The 24,395-nt window shown below is 38.6% G+C and overlaps 1 protein-coding gene and 1 non-coding gene across 3 annotated transcripts in view; both read right to left on the bottom strand.

Annotated features, from left to right (window-relative positions):
• The window catches only part of RBPJ (recombination signal binding protein for immunoglobulin kappa J region), a 312,323-nt gene that overhangs the window by 196,736 nt on the left and 91,192 nt on the right, over positions 1-24,395 (bottom strand). The window lies entirely within an intron of this gene.
• LOC143663824 (U6 spliceosomal RNA) lies at positions 5,042-5,149 on the bottom strand. Its single transcript, XR_013166203.1, has one exon. It is a non-coding gene; the product is annotated as a U6 spliceosomal RNA (small nuclear RNA).

The raw sequence follows: 24,395 nt of genomic DNA, 5'->3' as shown, positions 1-24,395 counted from the left end.
CCTTCAATGATATGATTAACAGGCCAGGAGGGATCAATGCTGACCACCTCTTCCAAGGTCGAATCAGCCCTGTGCCTGATTCCTTGATGCAGCAGGGCCATTGTGGGGAGGAATGGACCTTCAGCAAAGTTGCTTTTCTCATCAGAGCCAATTCTGTAGAGAAATGTGTGACTTTGGAATCCCTATACATTATTTTACCACTTCCACCACTATCAGTATTTACTCTCTATCCAAGCTCATCAATGTTCTACTCTTGTACTCCGTCATACCAGAGCTCAATTCTCTGCTTTCTAAAAAGACAAACTGATTGAATACAGCAATTCATACTGTGAACGAGAAAAAGAAGCACTCTTCTTCTCCCACACGTGTGCATGCAGACAAGCACACACGTGCATATACTCTTTCTTCCTGGAGAGCAGGCACACTTGTTATCTCACCCAAGGAAGTCATTCTGATGGAGAAAATGAAACCCTAGCGGAAGAGGAGAAAAGTGATGCTGTCATTCCCCAACTTAACTATTTTCAAGTATTCACAGTTCCTGATCCCAAAGTCCAGGACTGGTTACCCCAGAGGAAATGCTTAGAAAAGGTCATTCATAAGAAGAGCACAGCCAATGGAGCAGGACAGCTTCCACCCAGGTGCTCAAGGGTCATCCTTGGGTCCTCACTTTTCATAACCAACTGTTTCCACTCCTTTGTCAAGTCCTATGGGTTCTCTCCTCAAAATATGCCCCACATCCAGTAATTGCCACCATCTCTCCCATTGTCCTAATCCAAGTCACCATCATTCTCTAGATAGCTGCAATATTTTCCCAACACCTCTCTATTTCTACTTGACTCTCAACCCCTACAATCTAATCTCCACAGGACAACTAGAATGATCTTTAAAAAATGTAAATCAGATCACGTTATTTTGAAATTTAAAGATTTCCATTTGCAGGTCTGTTATTTGTGTTGCTCTTCAAGTGTTTTTGCAATCATAATTAGAATTGGTAATCTTTTAAGAAAAGGCAGTGGGCTGCTGTCTTACAGGAAACAAAGAAACTGGGAGCTGAGGGCATCACTACCCTGATCCCAGAGATATAATGTTGCTGGTGGCAGCTATCAAAGAGGGGGAAAGTAGCAGAGCCCTGGGAGCATGAAGCAAAGGAAGAAAGGAGAATGCCGGGCGGTGAGCAATAGAAAGGCCCCAACTGGCTTCCAGGACTCTTCAAGTTATGGATCTGTGTATCTCTCCAACCTTTTCTCCCACCCTCACTTTCCTCCAGCTATACTCAGCTTTATTCATGAGTACAACCCATTCTATCCCACATGCTTTACTTGCCACCTGTTTCCTCTTTAAAGGACCTTACCATCTTTTCTTCCTTGTGAATATGTATTCTGTTCATACAATTTGTGAATATGTATTCTGTTCATACAATTCCTCAGAATAGATCTCCCCCAGAACAATTTCTTAATTTTTCCCTTCCTTCGAAGTTTTACAATTGTTAAGCCTATTATTATACTTTAAGTGATGACTTTATAACATCATCTTTCAGTATTTTCCCAACTTTTGAAGTTTTCTAGATGCTGGGAAAAATAAGAGTGATAATTCTATTCAAAATGCAAAAGACCATGCTGAACAACAGACTGTTGAATGGAAAAGGTGAATTAAATCTCAATGGTGAAGACAGTAACCCACAAATCAGAAGAGAATTAAATATACTGGTCCTTTCAACAAGTAGCTTTTTCTTTTCTAGGACTCTGGCTTGTTGGATTAACACCTTTTTCATCATTAATTTTGACTCTGCAACGCTTCTCAAACAGGTGTTACAGAAATAAAGGTAATAAACAGAAAACAAAGCTTTGTAGGTAGATACCTATTTGCTCAGAGCAAACAAAGAATTATTCAAGGAGGATGCTTTTCATTTTCAAAAATGAAGAATTATTTGCTTTATTTGTTTTACTATCTGTCTCCTTGGAAGATGACCAAATTATTTAAAACAGAAATGAGTTATTAATTTTTATGCATTTAATTTGAAATTCTATTCTGGAAGGCAGATACCTGTTAATAAATAAAAACATTTATAAGTGCTATAATATCTAAATAAAAGTACACTATCAGGGGTGCAAAGGTAGCTCAGTGGTAGTATTCTCACCTGCCATGAGGAACACCCGGGTTTGATTCCCAGTCTGTGCATTTCCCAAAAACGAAAAAACAAACAGCAAAACAAACAAACAAAAATTCAACAAATGGTGCTGCAATAACGGGATACTCACATGGAAAAAAGAATGAAACGTGACTCCCACCATACAGCATACAAAAAAAAAGTACACTGTCATCTACCTTTTGGGGATTATTTAGTATGTATTTTTCAGACAACTGGAGAGATCCTAACAGAATTGGATTGCTTCAAAGAAGGCACATTATTACTGGAGCTAAAGTTTACTACTTTTATGGCAGAACTGGACAGCTGCTAGCACCTGCCTTTTTCAGGCTAGTGTTATCTATTCTAAGATCCTGTGTCATGCAGTATAAAGTTTTTGTTTCAATCAGTCACTAACACAGGAGCTTGGATATATTTGAAATTCCTTTGGGAAAAAAATTTGGCCAAGGCTTTTTTGACAGCTTTCCTTCTCACACTCAGGCCAAAATGGGCTGGCTTTCCCTGGGGCCAAGAATGCATATGGGCATCTTATCTGTAAAGTCACAGAATCATAGCATTTTTGTCCAAAAAGGGACTTTGAGTTCATGTGGTCTAACTAAGTTATTTTATACTTTTCTATAACATTATGTTAGCATTATCTGCTCCCTTACAGCACATATTCAAAACCCTTCGTCTAACTGACAATCAAGAATACCATACCATATGCATGAATTTTTTTGTTTTCTTTTTATTTGTTTTTCTGAATAGATGCAAATGTTCCAAGAAATGATCATGATGACAAATATGCAACTATGTGATGATATTGTGAATTACTGATTATATATGTAGAAGGGAATGATCAAAAGTTACGAATGTTTACATTTGTTTGGTGTCTTTTGGTATTTAAAAAAAATTTTTTTTAATTAAAAAAAAAGGAATATTGTACCATAGCTACTGGCTAGAGGATTTCAAGACAAATAAATTTAGCAGCTCATTCAAGTACTCTCACTCTCACTTACTACTTCTAATAGTTAAAGAGCGAAAGTCAAGAAATAACCCCCCATTCATGTATTTTCTCCAAGTTCTGTCCCTTAATTGGTAAAGGAATTAGAGAGCAAAGTACATGTACCATGTTTCTTCAGACTCTTGTTCAAATGTATTCAACAAATTAAAGGTGCAATGTGTTGTTGTGCTTAGAGATAGGGTTGGTATGAGAATATCTTTTACACAAGCATGAGTGATGATATTGACCACAAAGTCAAGTGGTATTATCTATTATCTCTACACAGATCCCTGTGATAAATTCCTTCTTAAATTTAGTTTCAGGCAAAGATAACATGCATAACATGTCAGAAAGTACAACTCCTGTGGCCTATCATGTTTCTCATTTCACCTTTGCTGTCAGAAAAATACAGACCAAACTTGTTGGCAAGCGTTGTAATCTGATCAACTCTGGTGCCTAGAAATATTTACTCTTTCTGCTTTCTTCTTAAAGGTTTTATTTGTAAACTGCCACAAATCATTTTAGAAGTAACTGGGTTAAATGTGTGGCAACATAGGACTTGATTCTTGGGAATGAACTGCGACCTGGCATCATGGGATTGAAAAAGGCTTCTTGACCAAAAGAGGGAAGAGAGAAACAAGACAAAACAGTTTTAGTAGTTGAGAATTCAAATGCAATTGAGAGGTTATTCTGGAGGTTATTCTTATATATTATATAGATATTTCTTTTTATTTTTTAGTATATTACAATAGCTAGAAGGAAATACCTGAAACTGTTGAACTATATTCCAGTAGCCTTGATTCTTGAAGATGATTGTATAACTACATAGCTTTCATGGTGTGACAGTCTGATTGTGGAAAACCTCATGGTTGATGCTCCCTTTATCCAGGATATGGACAGTAGAGTAAAAATATAAGGACTAAATAAATAAATAAATAATGGGGGGGATAAGGGCTAAAAGCAGTGGGGGGTCAATGAGAGGGAGGAGTAAGAGTTATGAGATGTATGAAGTTTTTCTTTTTATTTCTTTTTTCTGGAGGGATGCAAATGCTCTAAAAATGATTATGCTGATGAAGGCACAACTATGTGATGATATTGTGAGCCACTAATTGTATATATTGGATGGACTGTATAGTGCATGAAAATACCTCAATAAAAATATTTAAAAAGAAAAGAAAAGAAACAAGAGCCCAGAGGACATCACATGTGCTTTCCCATGAGATGCTAAGCAAGCCAGAACACAGAGTTTTGCCCCAGAGAACCTAAATGAGGTGCTTTGAGAGGAAATCACTGAAATAAGAAGCATAAAGCAATGAACTAGGAGTAAGGACCTCAGTTACGTGCCTTCCAGCTGATGGAGAAATCCTGGACACCATTCGGCCTCTCTTTGGAGTCAAGGTCCCTTTCTCTGGATGCTTGGTTTGGAAATTTTTAAGGCCTTAGAACTGTAAACTTGTAACTTAATAAGTCTTTTATAAAAGCAAAAAAACAAACAAATGAAAAAATGAAGAAGAAGAAGTGGAAAAAAACAATTGGCGGGAATTCAGAAATAATAAATTCTGAATTGCTAATGAATCCTGTCTATGCAATTTTCTCATTTGTGCACTGGTAGTGAAGAGACCTGTGCTTTGGGTAAGAAAATTTGGACTAAATTCTCACAGCTATACAATTTGCTTGCTAAATAACTTTGCAAAAGTCACTAACCTCCATTTCCTCATTTCTAAAATGGGGACCTTAACACGGTTGCCCCAGTGGGTTGTTGTGAGAACCAAATAAAAAATGGGGAAATATTTTCTAAGCAGTGGAATATTCTAAAAATATTGGTTGTTATAATTTCCATGCTTTCTCTTGCAGCGCTGTTCCACTCTAGTTCAAACAATACATGTGGGTTTTTTGTTTGTTTGTTCGTTTTTTTAAATATGAAATGCTTCATGAACTTGCGTGTCATCCTTACGCAGGGGCCATGCTAATCTTCTCTGTATTGTTCCAGTAGTGCTGAAGCAAGCACTACATGTGGCTTTAAAATAAGTTTAATTAAGTTTAAAATAAGTTCCCACGTTCTAGATACTCTTTTCCTTTTAAAAGGTGGAAACTAATTCCTCACCCCAGTGGTATCGTCTGTATTTAGTAACTTATTTCTAGCAAAGAGAATATGGGGAAAGTGATGTGTGTGGCTTGCGAGATGACTTTTTCCTTGCCCCGCTCTTAGACCAGTGGGTGGAGCCAGCTGCCATGCCATGGGGACTCTCAAGCAGCCCTACATGGAGGCTCCTTTGGTGAGGAACTGAAGCCTCCTGCCAACAGCCTTATGGTGAGCCACATTGGAAGCAGCTCCTTCCACTCCAGGCATGTTTCCAGGTGACTGCAGCCCCAGCAAACCTCTTGACTCCATCCTCCTAAGAGATATTGCGCAAGAACCCCTCCCCACCCCCCCCACCCCCCAGCTAAGCCATTGCTGGATTCCTAAGCTTCAGAAACTCTAAGAGATGATAAATATTTATTGTTTTTTTTAAGCGCCTAAATTTGAGAGGATAATTTGTGGCAGAGCAATAGATAGCTAATAAAATGTTATAATAACACTATAACCCTATAAGTTATAATAATAGTCACCTATAGTCACCCATCTGATTTGTTTCCTAGGCTACTCAAGGAAATATGATGAAATAGTTTAACTTCAACAATGGGAATTTATTAGCCTACAGTTTTGAGGCCAAAAGAAAGTGTAAATCAAAGTGTCATAAAAAGCCATGCTTTCTCTCTAAAAACTATCACGTTCTGGGGCTGGCTGCTGGCAATTCTTGGCTCGTCTGGCACATGGCAAGTAACATGGTGGCATCTGCAGGCCTTTCCCCTTTCTTCTGGGTTTCATATTTCAGCTTCCTGCTTCCATGGCTTTCTCTCTTTGTTTGAATTTCATTCTTTTATAAAGGATTCCAGTAAGAGGATTAAGACCCATTTTGATTGAGGTGGGCTATACCTTAACTGAAGTAACCTCATCAAATGGTCCTACTTAAAATAGGTTCACAGATCCAGGAATGGATTAACTTTAAGAAATATGTTTTTATGTGAGGTACAGAGAGTTCTAAACCACCACATCATCCTTTTGGAGAAAACTACTGAAGGCAATAAGCAGATCTCACTCATTCTAGATGTTAATAAAGGAAACCCAAGTACCCAAGTATTTTAGGAGCACTGAATTAGAAATCATGTTAGAAGTCATATGGTGCAATTGCTTCATTTTGCAGATGAGAAAACAGAGAAGTAGAGATGTTTAATGAACTTCACCAGGACATTTAAATGATGGCAAAAGATGGGCCAGAACTTTCCTGGTTTTCGTTTTCCATTTGGTGTTATCTTTCTTTTTTAATGACCCAAGAAACTCTTATTTTTGGGCATAGATCTAAGAAAAATGGAATAGTTCAAAAACTGATATTCATTCCCAGAGTGATTTGAACAGTGAATAAAAAAGTATTTGCAAAGTCCCGTTGGGGGGATGATGAGAAAGGGAGAAAATTCAACTTCCCCAAGTGGAGTATTCTTGATATTTTCACAAGCAATAGGCTGAGCCCCCAAACTTGGGGTTTGTTCATATGAAACTTAACCCCACAAAGGGTAAGCTAAGCCTACTTAGAATTAGGCCTAAGAGTCAACCCCAAGAGAACTTCTGTTGCTCAGATGTGGTCTCTCTCTCTCTCAGCCAAAACGACAAGCAAACTTATCGCCCTCCCCCTCTCTACATGGGATATGACTCCCAGGGGTGTGGACCTTCCTGGCAATGTGGGACAGAAATCCTAGAATGAGCTGGGACTCAGCATCAAGGGATTGAGAAAACCTTCTTGACTGAAAGGGGGAAGAGTAAACTGAGACAAAATAAAGTGTTATGGTTGAGAGATTCCAAATAGAGTCAAGAGGTTATCCTGGAAGTTATTCTTATGCATTATATAGATATCACCTTTTTAGTTAAGGTATAATGGAAAGGCTGGAGGGAACTGCCTGAAAATGTACAGCCATGTTTCTTGAAGATGATTATATAATGATATAGTTTTCACAATGTGACTGTGTGATTGTGAAAACCTTGTGTCTGATTCTCCTTTTATATACCTTTTAGAAAGATGGGTAAAACATACAGATTAAAAATAAATAATAGGGGGAACAAATGTTAAAATAAATTTAGTAGATTGAAATACTAGTGATCAATGAAAGGGAGGGGTAAGGGGTATGGTATGTGTGAATTTTTTCTGTGTTCTTTTATTTCTTTTTCTGAATTGATACAAATGTTTTAAGAAATGATCATGATGCTGACTATGCAACTATGTGATGATATTGTGAATTACTGATTATATATGTAGAATGGGATGTTCATATGGTAAGAATGTTTGTGTTTGTTTGTTGTTATGTTTAAAAAAACTAATAAAAAATTGACACTCATTTTCTTTCTCTCAAACTATGCTATATTTCTCTTTTGCTTTTTTATTGGCCTGAAAATATGATGACATCATTTTAAAAAAGAAAATGTGCCCCTCAGACAAGGAAATAAATTAATTTTGATGTGACACCTGCTGTTTCCAAGCTTCTGTAATAAATCAAAGAGTCAATAAACCCAAAGTCCTGCCCTCAAGGTTGTCACAATCCATTTGATCAACATGTTCTAAGTGTGGAACAGTGAATTATGGGGTATTGGAAGAGAGAGATCACGAAAACTTCCTTCCACCTTAAGCCATCACTACATGTTCTATAACCATTCTCCCAAAGTGATGTTTTAAAGCCAGTCACTTAAATTATTGTTAGTATAAAATTTTAAAATGAAAAAAAAAGCATTATTTTAAAGATTTTTAGATAGAACCCTAAGTATCCTCTTAGTGGGCAATTCTATTCTCTTATTCAGCAAATTGATCTTGAGCATCTGGCATTGTGCTAGGCTCTGGGTATACACATAATAATTTGTATTCAGACAGGGATGTTTCCAGAATTTGTACGTGAGAGAGGATTGAGGGGTAGCAATCTGGTTAGAAGTTGGGGCTGGGGGCTCGTCTTTCATTTACATTTGATAATGCACCATTTTTTACATAAGGAATTTGGTATCAGGTGCCAAGCTGATGGTAGTTATGATCCTTGGAGCTGCTACTATGCATAGCACACTATAGTGATAACAATGTCTGTTTTTGGCACCAAATCTCACCCCCTCTTCCATGCCTCTCATTCTCTCTTTTCCAACCATGGAAAGAACTAGGCTGTCATGTTTATTTGCTAAAATTTCATGGTAGAGCTTGGAGCAGAGTCTCTGGAATGACAGTGGAGGTTTTATCAGCGCCGGCTGTAGAAACAGCTGTTGCTACACCGAGGCCAGAATGAAGTGGAGTGGAGTGGAGTAGGAAAAGAAGTATTTGTTGTTGTTTTAAGCTGTTACGTGTTGGGAATAATTTGTTGTGCAGCAATAGATAACTGAAGGAAGGTGGCAGATGCTATTAGCTCCAGATCACCAGGTCCTGGGCACCACCATGATGGTGCCAGGGAGGGGGTTAGAGCAGTTGTGTGGGCTGGCATTGCTAGGCAGAAAAGCAGAAATACCTTTTCAGACTCTGAACATGGAGCTAAATATTTGAAGGAACATTTAAGCTTAACTTGTTCTGGGAATGGAGGTGGCATAATAAATTTTCCCATCACAAATGAAAGAGAAAAATAGAGTTGACATGGATTAGAAAAGATGTTTTGAGGTGCTCTTCACTTGGTAATGTTACTTTCTAACCAAATAATTGTTAGTCATTTGCAAAATCAAAATTTATTGCCACTAAGTATGAAGGCTAGAGCTGAAGAATCTTAACGGTAAGGCATTATTTAAGTGGGAGTAATTAAGTGGGAGACAACCTTTAAAAATCCAACAACAAAGCTATTAAGGAAATACATATGGTTGGTTCTCATTTATGAGAGCATGAGCTCTTTGTATTTTGCATCCTGTAGTCTTTTCATTCCTTTTTCCAAACTTTTGAATTGTGCAGTTAGTGTAACACTAACAATAAATATAATGAGTACTATTAAAAAAGGATTTTCCAGGTTAAGAGGTACTTTTTGTAACACTACCATATTTGATCTTGTAATTTGGATATTATGTGAAAATGGAGAATTGGCGGTTAAGTGACCCGCCCAATGCCATTTGGCTTTACTATAAATCTTCTGGAATTCATCAAATCCTACAATTCATTATAATAAAAAGTTTATTTAAATGTATTCGGTAGACAAGAAGAAAAATCAGTAGCTTCTGGTAACTTTAACTTTAAAAAATCCTTTATCTGAAATTTTAAAATAAGGTTCTAAACTTTTCTTTTTTTAAAAAAAGAGGTCTATATTTTCCAAGCCTCAAGGAAATATTTCTTTGCATTATAATATAAAATCAATACTAAATATATCAAAGTCAGTGATGCATCATTTTAACTTTCTTAGTTGCTTATTTGAATACAAAATGGATCAAACTTTCTCACCAGCTCTTTTTGCTTTTTTATCAGACGATTCTTTTTCAACTTCCATGTTCCCATTTTTAATACTAAACTGGGAAATTAAAATTCAAGTGTAATCTCGTGGTAGCATGGGGATTTTGATATGACGTTGGCAGTTTTCCCAGAAGAAATAAATGCACCAGACATAGACATGTTCCTATTCAAGGATTTGTCCCTCTTGGTGACCTGATCCTACTGTCCACAGCAAAATTCCTTTTTCGATGATTCATAGGCAAGATTTACATTAGCTAAAAGAAAAGGAGGATTAAGGATGAATGCAATTATTTACATCTCATAGAATCCTGTGAGAATTTGATAAAACTGTGGCTCTCTTACTGTGTAAACACATACACACACAAAAAATTTGCATGAAAATTTGGGGGGTGGGGAGATCCTCCCTCATATAAATAATTTGGAAAGGGTGAAATACTTTCTTTAAAGGAACTATACAATCCAAACAGAAAAAGTGGATTAAATTAGAACAAATGAGTTTTAAGGAATAACTTCATAAGAACAAGGCTATGAGTGATTAAATTGGTGAAACTCTTCTGCCCAATCTTCTTTGAGGAATTAGAACTATAATGTCTGTGATTATTTAGACGCAACGAATCGAAGATGTGGGATACTTATTGCATAATTCCATCCTTTTGATTTGCCTGTTCTGAAGATAAATACACATCTTGCTTGTATTATCTTTTCATTGGTCACTAAGAACAAACTGCAGAATATAAACCTTCTCCAAACATTAAATATTTTATAATAATAATAATAAACAGAATTTTAGAGATCACGTAGTATAGTGGTTTCAATGGATTTTGTTTGCTTGTTTGTTTTTGTTTTGGCAATGGGACTTAAAAACAGTACCTTAAAATATTTCGTATTAAAACGGTATTTTTAGTATAAATTGTCTTTTACATGTTAAAATTAAGACAACTCCTTATTGAAAGTCATTCCAAGAGGCTGTTTTTGCTTAGTTCAAACATTTAGAAATAGAATGTAATGGAAAATAGTCATAGCGTCATCATCAAATTTTATTTCTGTATCTGGTTTTGGTTACCCAATATTAAGAAACAATTATGATTGAGATAGAAATGTAATTGCAAAAGGTAACAATATTCAGTCACCTCTTCATCTCAACATTTCAAATATCCGCATATGGGAAGCAGATACGAAGTTTATGGGAAATTTCCTATTTAGTAAAATTTAATATATAATTCATCTGAGTGTACATTTTCTTTCTTTCTTTTTTTTTTTTATTTGCATAGGCAGGCACTGGGAATCGAATCCGGGTCTCCAGCATGGTAGGCTAGAACTCTGCCTGCTGAGCCACCTACATTTTCTTTCAATAACCATTTTTTAGACAATTAAAAATGAAATTTGAATAAAATGTTTATAAAACTCTTGAAGCATCTCCATTTGATAGCTGAAAAAATGAGTGCAGTCCCTTATGTTATCTGAGACAGAGAATTCACTGATCTGGACAAGTGGTCAGGGCTGGAGGGGAGGGTGTCTCCTGATCACCAAACAGTGTTAGTTTTTCTATTCTATCCTACAATCCTGAGTAGGAATCTCTCTTTATAACTCTAGTTCCTTAAAAGACAGTTTGATTCTACTCATAAAAACACTTTCACTTCTCTTTACCTGAAAATAAGAAGTTCAAACGTGGCATGCAAAAACGTGTTGTCTTCTTGGGAGGTTTTTCTGAAATTCATCTCCTGCTTGTCTAATCTGGTCTTAGAATTATCACAAATTAAAAGCAAGCCTAAGCAACAAAAGGGATTGGTGGAAACATTTCAAGTATGGATGGAAAACTTGTCCTCTTCTGCCAGTTTTACCTGGCCCATTTCTCCCACCCCAGGGTACTGCTGCCACCCAAACCCTCCACTGCCCTTCCATGGCATCCACTGCGGGAGGAAAGGACCTGAATTCCCTTTGTAGGCACATGTTTGTGGCAAAAATAAGCAGCAAAAGCCACCTTCCAATATTTATTTTCAAATATCTTTGTCTAAGAACTTTTTACAAAAGTGATAATACATGTTCAATGAAGAAAATGCAGAAAATTGTGAAGAAGAAAATAAAAATAACACTCAACCAGTGCCTTTTAGAGAACATAATTGTTGGTCTTTTGTTTCACAGGCTGCTGTGTTCCTCCCTTAACCATGGTGAGCATTTTCCCAGAGCGCTAAATATTCAATGGGAAAGGATAGGGTCAGTTCACCAACACTGCCACACCCCGCCCCCCATCCTTTCACCCTCTGTCCAATCAGGTTTAATTTAATGGCATTTATTGAAAACTACTAGGTATGACAGACCTTTATTAAGAATGAAAGTCAACATTCATTGAGCAGGCATTGTGCTGAGTAATTGGCATGTATTATCTCATTTATTTCTCAATACAAACTTATGAAGTAGGTGCTCTTGCTATCTCCACTTTAGAAATGAGGAAACTGAGGCAGAGATAAGGTGACACATGAACACAGATAACTTGCTCCAAAGTTGTGCCTCCTTTGCACCATGCCCTGTGCTTCTCTAGAACCTTAGTTTTATGGTGTGAACACATACCTCGTATACACACCAATCATATTGTCAAAACTTCCTGATATCACCCACATGTCATGGAAGTGGGGCTCCGAGAAAAGGCCTTAAAAAAATTAACCAATCATTGTTAACCACCAGCCTATTGGAAACTAATGAGACGTGAGTGGAGTTTTCTCTTTGTAAAGCCAAGAAAATTTATCAAGGACTTGTAAGGAGGCAAATGAGATTCCTATATTTCCTTTCAGTAAGTCCTGGTTTTGTTAGCAGACTCTGGAAAGTATCTGCTCCTATAAGGGTATGTGCCTTGGATTGGGTTTGATGGACTAGGCTATTTTAACCATAATAGCCTATAATAGCTCGGTGGGGGTTGAAGTTAAGTTGTAGAAAACTAGCAACAATACATGAATGTCCTGTCCATAGTAATGCAAATGATTCCTATTTTAGAAATGAAAATGAATTTTATCTGGTAGGGACACTATTGATTTCTGTCCTGTAGAAAAGAGGCCCCAAAACATTATATTGCTTGTTCTATAAGACATTCACCAGTTTTTCATCCGTTAGTAAATTCATTTCAGCATTTCAGATCGGCTCTCTTCAAAATTGCCTTTGAACTGGTTTGAACATCTTTCTGTTTCCCACACAAATTAATGAGTTAAATAAAATCTGTAGCACAAATTTGCATTTTGTATTTGTGTGAGAATCATGATTTCACCTCTTTGAAAATTAAACTTTAGCACCCAATATTTAAATTAATAATTGAAGAAGAATTTGAAGCATATGTGATCATGTAACTAGCAAGTAAAGTCAACAAAGAGACGATAAAGTAGCAGAATCATTGAAGAACTCCTAGTTAGAATGCCAATGTCTTGATGTTTTCATTCACTCTACTATAGGCTTAGCACATAGTAGGTGGTCACTAAATATTCAGCAAAAGAGCTAGCTTGGAATACTTTTTATAGATATATATAGAATAAGCAGCAACCAGGAAGAACAGCATGAAAACATTATGCAAAAATAACTTGTAAAGATGACATAGACACTAAAGAATCCAATTTTTAAAAGCATGATGGAAACCTATGGGGAAAAGTCACATATTTAAAAACACTAATAAGGCCAGCAAAATCCTTCCTCTGGGCTTTTGGGCCTAGAGAAGGTCAAGAGAGGACTACCCTTGGGGGAAAATGAGAGTCCATGCCTACAAATTAAGTCTCTCACTCTGGCTAATGCTTGCCATCTTTCCCCCTATCACTGCTGACTAGATGGTTTTAAACCCTGCAAAGGAAATAAAAGGCCCCCTCTGCCTCTGTGAGGCCACATGCCCTTCACACCATGCTGCCCCACTTTCCTGGGCCCCTGCAGCTCATTCAAGGTGAGCTTTATCTACAGGATTCTCAAGGGCAACCCACCAGAGAAGCGCATTGGAAAACCCAGGCCCGTGTCCCTCAGGCTTGCAGTTATCTCGGTTCCAGGAGAGGAGAGAGGCTGTCATCTGTTACAGGCAGAAGGGGATGCCTAAATCATAAGCTAAGGGATTCCATAAATGCTGGATTTTTCATGAGTGCTAGTACAACAGAGAGGGATCAGAGTCCAGTTTTCACAAGTTTGGTTTTTATACTCTTAGAAAACTACATGGTCAAGTGATTCAGTGCCAGCAAAGATAGAATATCAGCTAGCCAATAAAAAACAAACAAACAAACAAAAAAAAAACAAATCCAATTTCACAAATTGAAAAACGATGAAGTTATCTCACTGCCCTCGTGGCAAGGGAAATGGAGAGGATTTCTTTGCGAAATAGCCCTTCTCTGAGGATAAAGGGACACTGAACCTAACACTTTAAGTTTGCATACTTAAACACAGTATGTGCTCAATTAAACATTTAAAGTCCTTAATGCGAGTCTGGTATCCAGGTGAAGAAAAGACTTGATTTCCCCCCCACCCCTTCTCTCTCATTTAAATGATTCTAAGTGTTTCACATATAACCTTTAACCAGCAATAGAAAAGCAATCAACAGAGACAATGTTCCAGTGCGTTAACAACAAAGCAAGTACCAGTCGGGAGGCTAAGGCGATTCTAGATTTCCCATAGACTGCATTTTAGTAGGCTTCTTGTGGATTCTGTCATTACAGGGAAGCAATTTCACCGGAATAGGTAGCATCCCTGCCCACATCCATCCGTCCCACCCAAGCAGCAATCTTAACCCAACCCCACCTCCGTCCCGCAGGCTCATCTGACGTGCCTCAATTTCCAAGGCTTTGTTTTAGGGAATGTAAGGAAACTGTTTAAATGAGAGACTTCAAAATGAGACATTTTAGGTTTACAACACCCTCAAAGTTAGCACGCTACTTTTAATTTCTCTGCAGAGCCATAAAAACCGTGTGGTTTGGTTGAGGAGTTGACGACTGTGATATGTCAAGATACCTCCTGCCTGGGTGGTTTCCTACTGACCACTGACTTGACGTGTTGCTTAAACACATGGCGAGTCACGTAGTCGTCCTGGGTTTTAATTTCTTCTTCCGGAGTTATTAATACTTGTTTCCTCTTCCTACCCCACGGGGCTATTGGGAAGAACGAGTAGGACCACAGACTTCCAGGGCCCACCTCTTCACTTTCCTTCATTGGGAAAATAGGTTAGCCAGAGAGAGTCAATGCCTTGCCTAAAGTCATGCCGCCAAGAAGTGGCAGAGCTGGGATTTGAATCAGGCATGTTTTGACTGAATTTGCTCAGGATGCCAAATTCCAGCCTTTGTCCCTTGGGAAGGCAGGGAGCTATAGCACAGTGGAAAGAGCTATGGAGCAATGGAGTCTAGCCCTGAAGCTTTCTGCCATTTTCTTTTTGTGTGACCTTGGGTAAGTTATGCAACCTCTCTGTACCTTGGTTTCTTCATTTATGGGAGATCAGTGGTGGCACCCAATTCACCCATTTATTTTGAACACTAAATGACAACATGGTCAACGACCCATCACAGAAATGCTACTCCTGCCAATGTTCCATGCTCTCTAATCTCCTCCCCCAAGCCCTGGCACCTACAAAAGATCCCCCTTGATAGAAAACTATCTCCTAAATTTTCAAATTCTTCAAATTCATTCGTTATTCAACAGATATTTACTGAACACCTACTTTGTACCAAACGTTGTTCTAGTTGCTAGGGATGTAGCTAATAAAGCACAAATCCCTGCTCCCCCTTGAGTCTCTGTTCTAGAGGCCCAGGGTATGGGGAGTGGAGGGTAGGTGGGGAAGGAAGAGTAGTAGCTCCCAGAAGATAATAAGAAAATAAAATGCATAAGTAAAGTGTATGTCCAGGTGTACTTTTGCATTTTAGCTTTTGCTTTTATTCTTATTTTCATTTGTTTTATTAGGTGTTGAAAATTCAGTTTAAAAATTGATTTTGATGATGAGCGCACAGCTACATGATGATACTGTGAACCACTGATTGTACAATTTGGATGCTTATATGGTATGTGAGTATAAAATATATCTCAATAAAATGATATTTAAATAAATATTAAAAATATAATGTATGCACAAAGTATCTCAGGTGGTGACAAATGTCATGGAGGAAAATAAAGCAGGAGTGGGGTAAGAAAGACTACCCCTTCCACGAATAGGCAAACGTGGGAAATTCAGGCCAGTTTTCATTTCAAGTAATTTCTGTTGGGTCGAACCTTTTTTTTATTGTGGATTGCTTTGAAAAACTTGGAGGGAATGAAAATCTCAATCTTAATTCAGTCTTCATGAAAGGAAAACCTAAGGTATGGTTTAGGGTGGAGGTTAAGCCTGCGGTGGGGAAAGTCCTCGCTGAGAAGAGAACATCTGAATGAAGGCGGGGGAATGGATCAGTATTGAAATGTTTCCCCTTAAACCAGAGATAACACTCCCAGGGGAAGCAAATGTGGACCTAAACCAATCCCCAGGCACGGTACTTGGAGATGGCTGGGGTTTGACTGTGCGCAGCCTCTCAGAAGAGGGAAGAACCGTTGGAGCCAGAGCTCAGAGATGTGGTTGCAAGGGCCACTGGGAAAGGCTGTGGCCACTGCTGATGAAAACAAACTCCCCACTTCCCCACTTCTTCCTTCCAGCCCAGGAGGGGCAGCGATGCTGTGCAGGAGCTCCCTGGCCCCACTCCCGTAGTGTCTTCTGAAGTCTGGGAGGATGTGCGTCCCTGGGTACAAACAGTCAACTGCTTGTTTCTTCCCAGGGACCTTTTAATTTGTGCCCTCCTTCTCCTAGTCTCCAGAGTGGCCTTGGAAATCACACCCCTGTCTGCTGCCGGCTTCCTTCCAGCCAGCCGGGGCTGGAAAGGCCTTCACCCTTGTTGTTTGTTAAGGCCAGCCGGCAGGCTGCTGCTCCAGGCACCCTGCCCTCCAGGAGGATGCCAGCCTACTTTGGAAAACAGGGAGCTTGGAAAAAAGTCACGTGCATTTTATAAAGTGGTAACTACCGTGGGGTTTTATGTAATTAAGCCTAAATGCCATTTTCCTCCTAAAGCTCTCGGGTGAGGTAACAGTTCTCTTTAATGCCAACTCAGGAAGTTTTACCCAAGAAAAAGAAGGTGGGGAGGTGTTTGCCAAATCAGGAAATGTGAATTAACTGACACAGAGCTTTAAAAAAAAAGAGACTGAGGCAACTCCGAAGAAGGGAAGTGGGAGAGAGCGAAAAGTTGTCCCACGAATAGGCAAACGTGGGAAATGCAGGCCAGTTTTCATTTCAAGTAATTTCTGCTGGGTCGAACCTTTCTTTTTATTGTGGATTGCTTTGAAAAACTTGGAGGGAATGAAAATCTCAATCTTAATGCAGTCTTCATGAAAGGAAAACCTAAGGTATAAACCAGGATTCCAGCCTCTGAAATGTAAACATTCACCTTGGGCATGGAAACTCTTGCTCTCAGCCTTGCATCAAGTTCCCCGTTTCACGCCACAGTTCTTAACCACAGGTTTCTGTGTAATGTATGGTTTTAAACAATGAATATATTATGTAGATCAAATAGGACTTTCCTCCACCCCAGCAGTCCTCCATGGGTATTAGACCTACCTCATGGTTTTAAACAAGGTCGGCACGCCCTAAAGACAGAAAAGAAAGCCTTGTTTTTAAGCAGGTGTTTAGGAACCATGAAGAATGAATCACTTTGGGAAAAACGGAGGCAAAATGCAAGCTTGTCACCAATCTGTAACAGTTTTAGAAAGTGAAATTAACTGTTAGGTTTTCTCTTTTCTTGCAAATATCTCTTGATTTTAGCTAGAACAGAAGTAAAAAATCTGAGATATGATATGAATAAACTGCTCCAAGGAGTTTTTGCCCTTAACAGTTTTGTTTTGCTTTCCTATTGATTCATCCAACTAATTTCGAGACTCAGTGCTGGCTGGTGCTGACCTACTTAGGGGGCACTTTCAGAAATAAAGCAGGTGACCTAGGACACAAGCTCTGCAGAGATCTGGAAGCATGTGTGTGCATGTGCCTACATATGTGAGTGCACATGCCCGTCTGTGTACCTCTGCATGTGTGTACGTGTGCCCGAGCGCATGCATGTGTACATCCATGTGCACAGCGTTCCTGTGTGTGTATGCGTGTGCATGTGTCCTATATGTTGTGGGCGAGTGTGTGTGTGCATGCATGCAGGTGAATGTGCAGTGACATTATGCAAAATGAATGAAAGGACATCATGGTTTATAAATTGAAGTCTCATGGCTCTTTCCAAATTGATAATCCTGGCTTTCACGAGGAGGGCCAGGCTGGGGGGACAACACTCCACAATTTTCTGGATCTTTAGGACACTTAGGAAGGACTAGATCAAAGCTTTTCAAACTCTAAACCTAAAGTGCTTATTAAAAAAAATTCTCGGAGTTTTCATTCCCAAAGATTTTGAGTCAGCAATCCAGGGTGAAACTAGGAATCTGCATTTTAGCCAATGTACCAATGATTTCCATGCTGAAACCTACTAGCTTGCTCCCTGGGCCAGTTTCTTTCTGGTTTGATGTAGACTTTCAATGAATTCTTTAGTCAATGTGTTCCTTTATTTTTAAGGGTCTGAATCTTTCTTAAAAAATAAACAGTGTGATGATAGCCCATAACAAACTCTGGGATCGTTCCTGTAACTACTTGTTGAAGAGTGCTTTGAAAACTACTGCTTTTTTTTCCTTTGCTTTGTATATATGTTACACTATACAATAAATAAGTTTAAAAAAAACCTCAACAATAAAAAATAAGTAATAAATAAATAAATGTTATAAAGTGCTGAAAGCAAAAATTTGCCAACCAAGAATTTTATATCTGGCAAAACTGTCTTTCAAAAATGAGGGCGAGATTAAGACATTCCCAGATAAATGCAAGCTGAAGCACTCCGGCACCACTAGAGTGGCTCTCTAAAGAAAGATCCGCAGGTTGAAAGGAAAGGACGTACACAATTGATCAAAGCTGCATGAAGAAATCAAGTCTCCAGTAAGCATAATGACATGGGTAAATATTAATGGCATACTATTGTAGTTTTTGGTTTTAACTCCACTTTTTTACTTCTTACAGGATCGAAAAGGCAAATGCATCAAACATGATGATAAATCAGCAGTGTTGGACTTATAATGTATAAACATGTAATATGTGACAAGACCTACACAAAGATGGGGGATGGGAGGGTTTAGGAGCATGGTTTATGTATACTATTGAAACTAGTTAGGTGTCAAAGCAAACAAGATTGTTACAGATTAGGATGTTAAATTTAAACACTATGGTAACTACAGAGAAAACATCAGAGAATATGTAAGCTCATAGAGACACAAATTAGAGTACAGTTTGCAGGGGGTGGGGTGGGGAGTGGGGAGTTAATGTTTAATGGGTGTAGGGTTTATATTTGGGGAGACGGGAAAGCTTTAGCAATGGAAGGTGGGGTGAAGGCACAGCAATATTGTAAATGTGATTAATCCCCCTAGAAATGGTATGGTTGGGAGTGGTTGAGATGGGAAAGTTTGCATTGTATATATGTTCCCACAATTAGAAACAAAGAAAGAAAGAAAGAGAGACAATGACAATTAATTGCAAGATGAGATCCCAGATTGGATCTAATAAGAGAAGAAAAAATACTCAAAAGGACATTGTTGGATGGAACATATGAAAAAATGGGTACATAGACTGTAGCTTTATATCAATGTTAAATTTCTTGCACTTGATAACTGCACTTAAAGTGGTTGCAGAAGTGAATATCCTTGTTTGTAGGAAATGTTCATAGCAGTATTAAGCGTTCAAAGAGCATGATGTACACAACCTCTACTTGAGTGTTCAGAAAAAGTATTGATAGATACAGAGACAAAAAGACTGAAAGATGGATAGGTTGAATGATGTGGCAAAATGTTGAAATTTGTGAATCTGGGTATCTGGGAGAGAGGAGAATGTTACAGTTCTGGGGAAGTTGGTATTATTTTTCTGCTGGTTTTCTAAATTTGAAAGTATTTGTAAATAAAACTTTTAAAAATATATTTAAAAAAAGCTGCCTCAAAGTAATTTGGGATACCAGTTTTAACTGTGCTCTTCTCTACCCCCTTTTCCTCCCCATTCACTTCCCTCCCTCACTTTCTCCTATCTCTTCCCACCTCATCCTTTTTTTACTTAATTTAGTTCAAGAGGCCATTTCATGAGCTTCACCAAAGTTAAAAGTACTGGGATTATAAAAATGCATTAAGATACAACCTCTAACTAAGCCTTAGGAATCTGCCTTGGGAAGCTGGAAGTCTGTTTAGGAAGACAGACAGATCAGGCAGATCATTTCCAGCAGGGGAAAATAAGCCCTAAGGTGTGGACCTTCACACTAGTTCCTCCGTGACACATGGCACTGGGAGGATAAGGGTATTTGGGAAATTGCTTAGAACAGCAAGGAGTGGACAGCCCAGATCCAAGTATCCCAGTTACTCCTCCCACCAGACTAAAGCACATGCACTTGCCAATTGCCATTTTACCAGGAGAGTGGCTCAAAAAGCGGACAAGCAGAGAAAAAGAGCAAAATCGATTTAAAGCAGTAATTATGAGATAATATGGTCTTCACAGCATGCATGGATTGGACACAGGTTTATCAAGCTAATAAATAAATATATGAAATCTATTCTAAACGAATATGACAAATTAAGATTTTCACTTTCCCAATTTGCATAGAAAGGGTATTGCTTGGATGGAGCGGAACCAGCCTCCGGGTTCAGTCCTCTTGACCCTAGACAGACACTTTCTGGTTTTTTGGTTCCCAACTCATAAAGTAAGACATAAAAAATACCTTTTTTCCCAGCTGCTTGACAATAACACTAAGATTTATGCACCAATTCTGGCAAAATCACCTGAGCTCATAGAAGGAGCAAATAATGGATGTGTCTTTCTTGAAGAGAAAGGGGAAGCAGAGGATCCACATTTTATTTCCCTGTACTCCTTGCTAGATAATTAGAAAACAGATTCATTAAGGCTTGAGCCCAGGGGAAAAGCCCAAAGTCTGAAAGAGACCAAAGAGAATTACACCATTTCCTCTGTATCTTCCCTAAGGGCGCCCTGGTATTGGAGAGAATGACTCAGGCCTTAGAAATGAAGCAAAAACAGCCCAACTTCCAATAATGATTATTTTGAACCAGAAGCTTACACAGAAGAGGAGGACACTTTTTTTTTTTTTTGAAACTAAAGAAGTGAGGCAAACAAAGAGCATGGTTTTCTGACTGGGATGAAAATAAAGCAGAGAGGGAAGTTCAAGCTAAATCGTAACATGTGCTGTTCTTTTTCTTCTTCCCTCCCAATAAAAATCAAAACAACTTGCAGGTTTCACCCAATTAGGTTTTAGGAAATTTAGATTCAGTGAATCTCTTGGAATAGAAACATCAGTTTAAAAGCCTACATTTATTACTTTTTTAAAATTTCATTTTACCGTTTTTTTTTTTGTTGTTCAGCCACCTAGAGCTTTTTTTGCAACACAATGAGAAATATATTACGTTATAGGGCAGATAAATTAAGTTGGAAGGCCTTTTTATTATGATCTCTGCAAGTAGCTGTTACTCTTATATTGAAATTACAAAGCTTCCTGCCACATGAATGCCTCATTAAATTCATTCCTTTTGCCTCCAGCAATAAAATGCACTTAGAAATCTACTGTTGTTACTCAGGTGGTGATACAAACACTCACATTTACGTACAAATAGGAGTAGCATCTACTTCTTCTTCTTTCTTTTTTTTTTTGTTAGTCAAATATCCTCAGAGGAACCTGGGAATGCTCCTTAGGCAGTGTCCATGGCAAATTTCTAGACTGGGAGACTGTTATTCTGGCTGCTGAATTACATTTACACTGGGAGGCTGGATCCCTGGCAAGCCTTGTACCATCCCCAAGCTCAAACCCCTCCATGCTCCAAGACTCTGGGGCACACACACAAAGTAGACTTAGGAAAAGTCAAGTTCTCTTTTTAGCTTGGATTTAGAGATTTACCCAACCCCTCTGAGCCCCAGGAAGGTCAAGGAAGGTAAATGTTGGGCTTCCCTGTGACCACATCTCTACTCTGCCTTGAAATTAAGAGAACAGAGACAACTACTTAACTATCTGCATCATCAGACAGTGCAAGTTTGAAGGCTATGATTTGGGTTTTAAAAAGTAATGCTATGGAAGAAAAGAGAAGAACCTCCTTGCGGTTTTCTTTTTTCCCTTTGATTTTGCAAAGTTGTTGAAAACTGATTGGTTTGGAATAATTGTAATAACAAAAGAAAAAAAGGATCTGGCCACTTCCCTCTGTTCTTCCGCTTTATTTTTTCCTCTCTTTTCTCAGTTCTCCTACCTTTGGCCAAGTGATAAGGCCTTCCTCATTTCTTCTCTACTTCCCGAAGCCCAAATTAGCTCTCCTTGTAGGCATAAAGCATTCTTGAGAAGACTATAAAAATGTTTTTCTGCCTCTAAATTCTTTAAAAAAAAAACTGTCCTCCTCTTTTCTGTTTATCCATTTATCTCAGCCCTCCAATTGATGAGTCTCTTCTCCTTTCCTATCCCTTCTCAATTTTTTCCTACAAGTTTTGCTCTTTGGTGATCTCCTCTTAATTTCTACCTCTAGTTTCTTCCATTTGCATCTGCACCTTACTTTATTTCCTCAGATTTAGTGCTCCCTTGAGTCAATGCAATATTTTCCTCAATTTCCCGGTATTTTACCTTCTGCATCATAAAGTGGGAACAATAATGCTTCTTCCTATGCTAGTCCCTCCCCAATATATATATATATTTTTGCATGGGCAGGCACCAGGAATCGAACATGGCAGGTGAGAATTTGCCCCTGAGCCACTGTTGCACCGCCCCCCTGTCCAATTTTTTGCATACATTTTATAGGCAAGATATTGTTTTAAGTGGATAGGGAGTAAGACATTGGTTATTTTTTCTGCCCTCAAGGAGTTTAAGGTTTCTTAATCTTAGCAAAATGTGTCAAGCTCATGAAAAGCAAAAAAAAAAGAGCGATTGTTAGTTAAGAGAAAGAAGGGACAATGGGGGGTTCAGAAAATCTTCCTTAAGGAAAAGAGAATTAAGCAGAGCCCTGAACAATTTGCATTTTCTGCTTAGGTAGAAAAGTGCCCAGGGAAATAGAAAGGGAGTGAGAGAGTGACATTTCAATGAGGAACACTTCAAAAATATAAAATGGTCTGGAATGGCAAGGTATTATTATTTCCATACCTCAAAACACCATCAATAAAGAAACCTCAAAAACCTCCATCGTTTGGCCATTCTGAAATAACAAGTTTGTGGCAGCACCTGCAGTGGGACAGAACAATAGGTAATAGCTCTCTTTTTTTTGCTTCCTGGGTCAGCTAAAACTTTCATCCATTGACTCAACAGGTAAGATGGTGGAGAATCAAGAGCACTTTTAAGAAAAGTATATCATGTCCAATTCTGAGTATGGCACAGATAAAAGCAGAACTCTAATCAAAGTCCACAATGAAGAGAATAGTTGGCAGTGAGCCTTTCTCTTTTGGTTTCTACCGTGAGGTTCATAATTTTTTTTCCAGCAAGAGCTTTTGTCCTGATTTGGGCCATTAGTCCATTAAAGCTTTGTATTTCTACTGCTAGAACAGCCACATTAAGTGCCTGCTGTGTTCACAGTTCCCTTCTAAACAAATAGGTCCATCCTTTGTTCTCTAGGATCCAGTCTCCTTAGCTGTAGCTAATGGATCCAGAGATGTTCCTCTGGGTGGGAAAAGGCCTCCATCTACAGACAGTGAGATGGTCTACTTGAAGAACTTCATGCAAAGCTGGAATACCATTTATTGGACGGTAACTCATGCACCAAAATAGATCCTCTCTTTCTCATGGGTTTGATTGTGAACCCTCCAGAAAAGAATATAGGTAGAAAAGAGAGACAAAAGAAGGACCCAGAACAGAGACAGTAGGCGTGAGGAACAGAGGAAAATCTGTTGGCAGTGAGCAGGCTGAGAAAGAGGAGACCAGCAGAGAAACCAAGTCATGACCTCGGTGGACAACTTAGAACTGCTGCTGAATAACTAAAGCTGCCTTTGCAACCTGAAGAACAATGAATGATGCTCCATGAGGCCCAGCTGTGCAGCCACTCAGACCATTTCCTGGGCTTCTCACCTCCCCATGTATTCTTACAACAAATTCCCCCACTAACTGGCATAACCTGGGCATATCTCTGCTCTTTTTCATGGAAAGAATGTGACTCACATAGTAATTTACAGATAGCCACTACATACAGAAAACACACTTTCATGGTCCCTAGTCATAAGCTGTTGAATCTAACCATTGTTGAAATCATCCTCAGCCCTGGATTGTCCAAGTTATTCAGGTGGCAGATAGGCTTGGGCCCAGCCTTTTCTTCTTTATGGTCCCTCTTATCTTTAAATGCCTTTACCCTCAGCTAGCACCCGGAAGGTGGGTAGATAAATGGAGAAGATAACTCCAAGTTTGCTAGTTGTTACTTCTCCTAGCAGTTTGGTAATAGGAACATGGAAACTAAGGACTAGCTGGTATAGCCCAGAAAGGCAGCAAATGTATTGCTTTAAAGGTGTGCACTTGAGTGAATTTGGGCCTAACCTTGGCTCTGTCTCTTGGTCGGTAAAATAGGAAAAAATAGTTGTACCTTCTTTATTTACTTGGTTTTGAGGGTTAAATGACAGATTAGATGTAAAAGGCTTAGAACAGTGCCTGACACATAAAAATATGTGTTAGTGCTGTTGATGATCATTGTTACTACTTCATAGGACTAGTGTCCAATTAAATAGAATAACACTTAAAAGTAAAGCATA

The sequence above is a fragment of the Tamandua tetradactyla genome, chromosome 19 (genome assembly GCF_023851605.1).
Source record: "Tamandua tetradactyla isolate mTamTet1 chromosome 19, mTamTet1.pri, whole genome shotgun sequence".
NCBI classification, from domain to species: domain Eukaryota; kingdom Metazoa; phylum Chordata; class Mammalia; order Pilosa; family Myrmecophagidae; genus Tamandua; species Tamandua tetradactyla.
The sequence above is the reverse complement of the archived record's forward strand: the minus strand, read 5'-3'. Positions and strand labels throughout refer to the sequence as shown.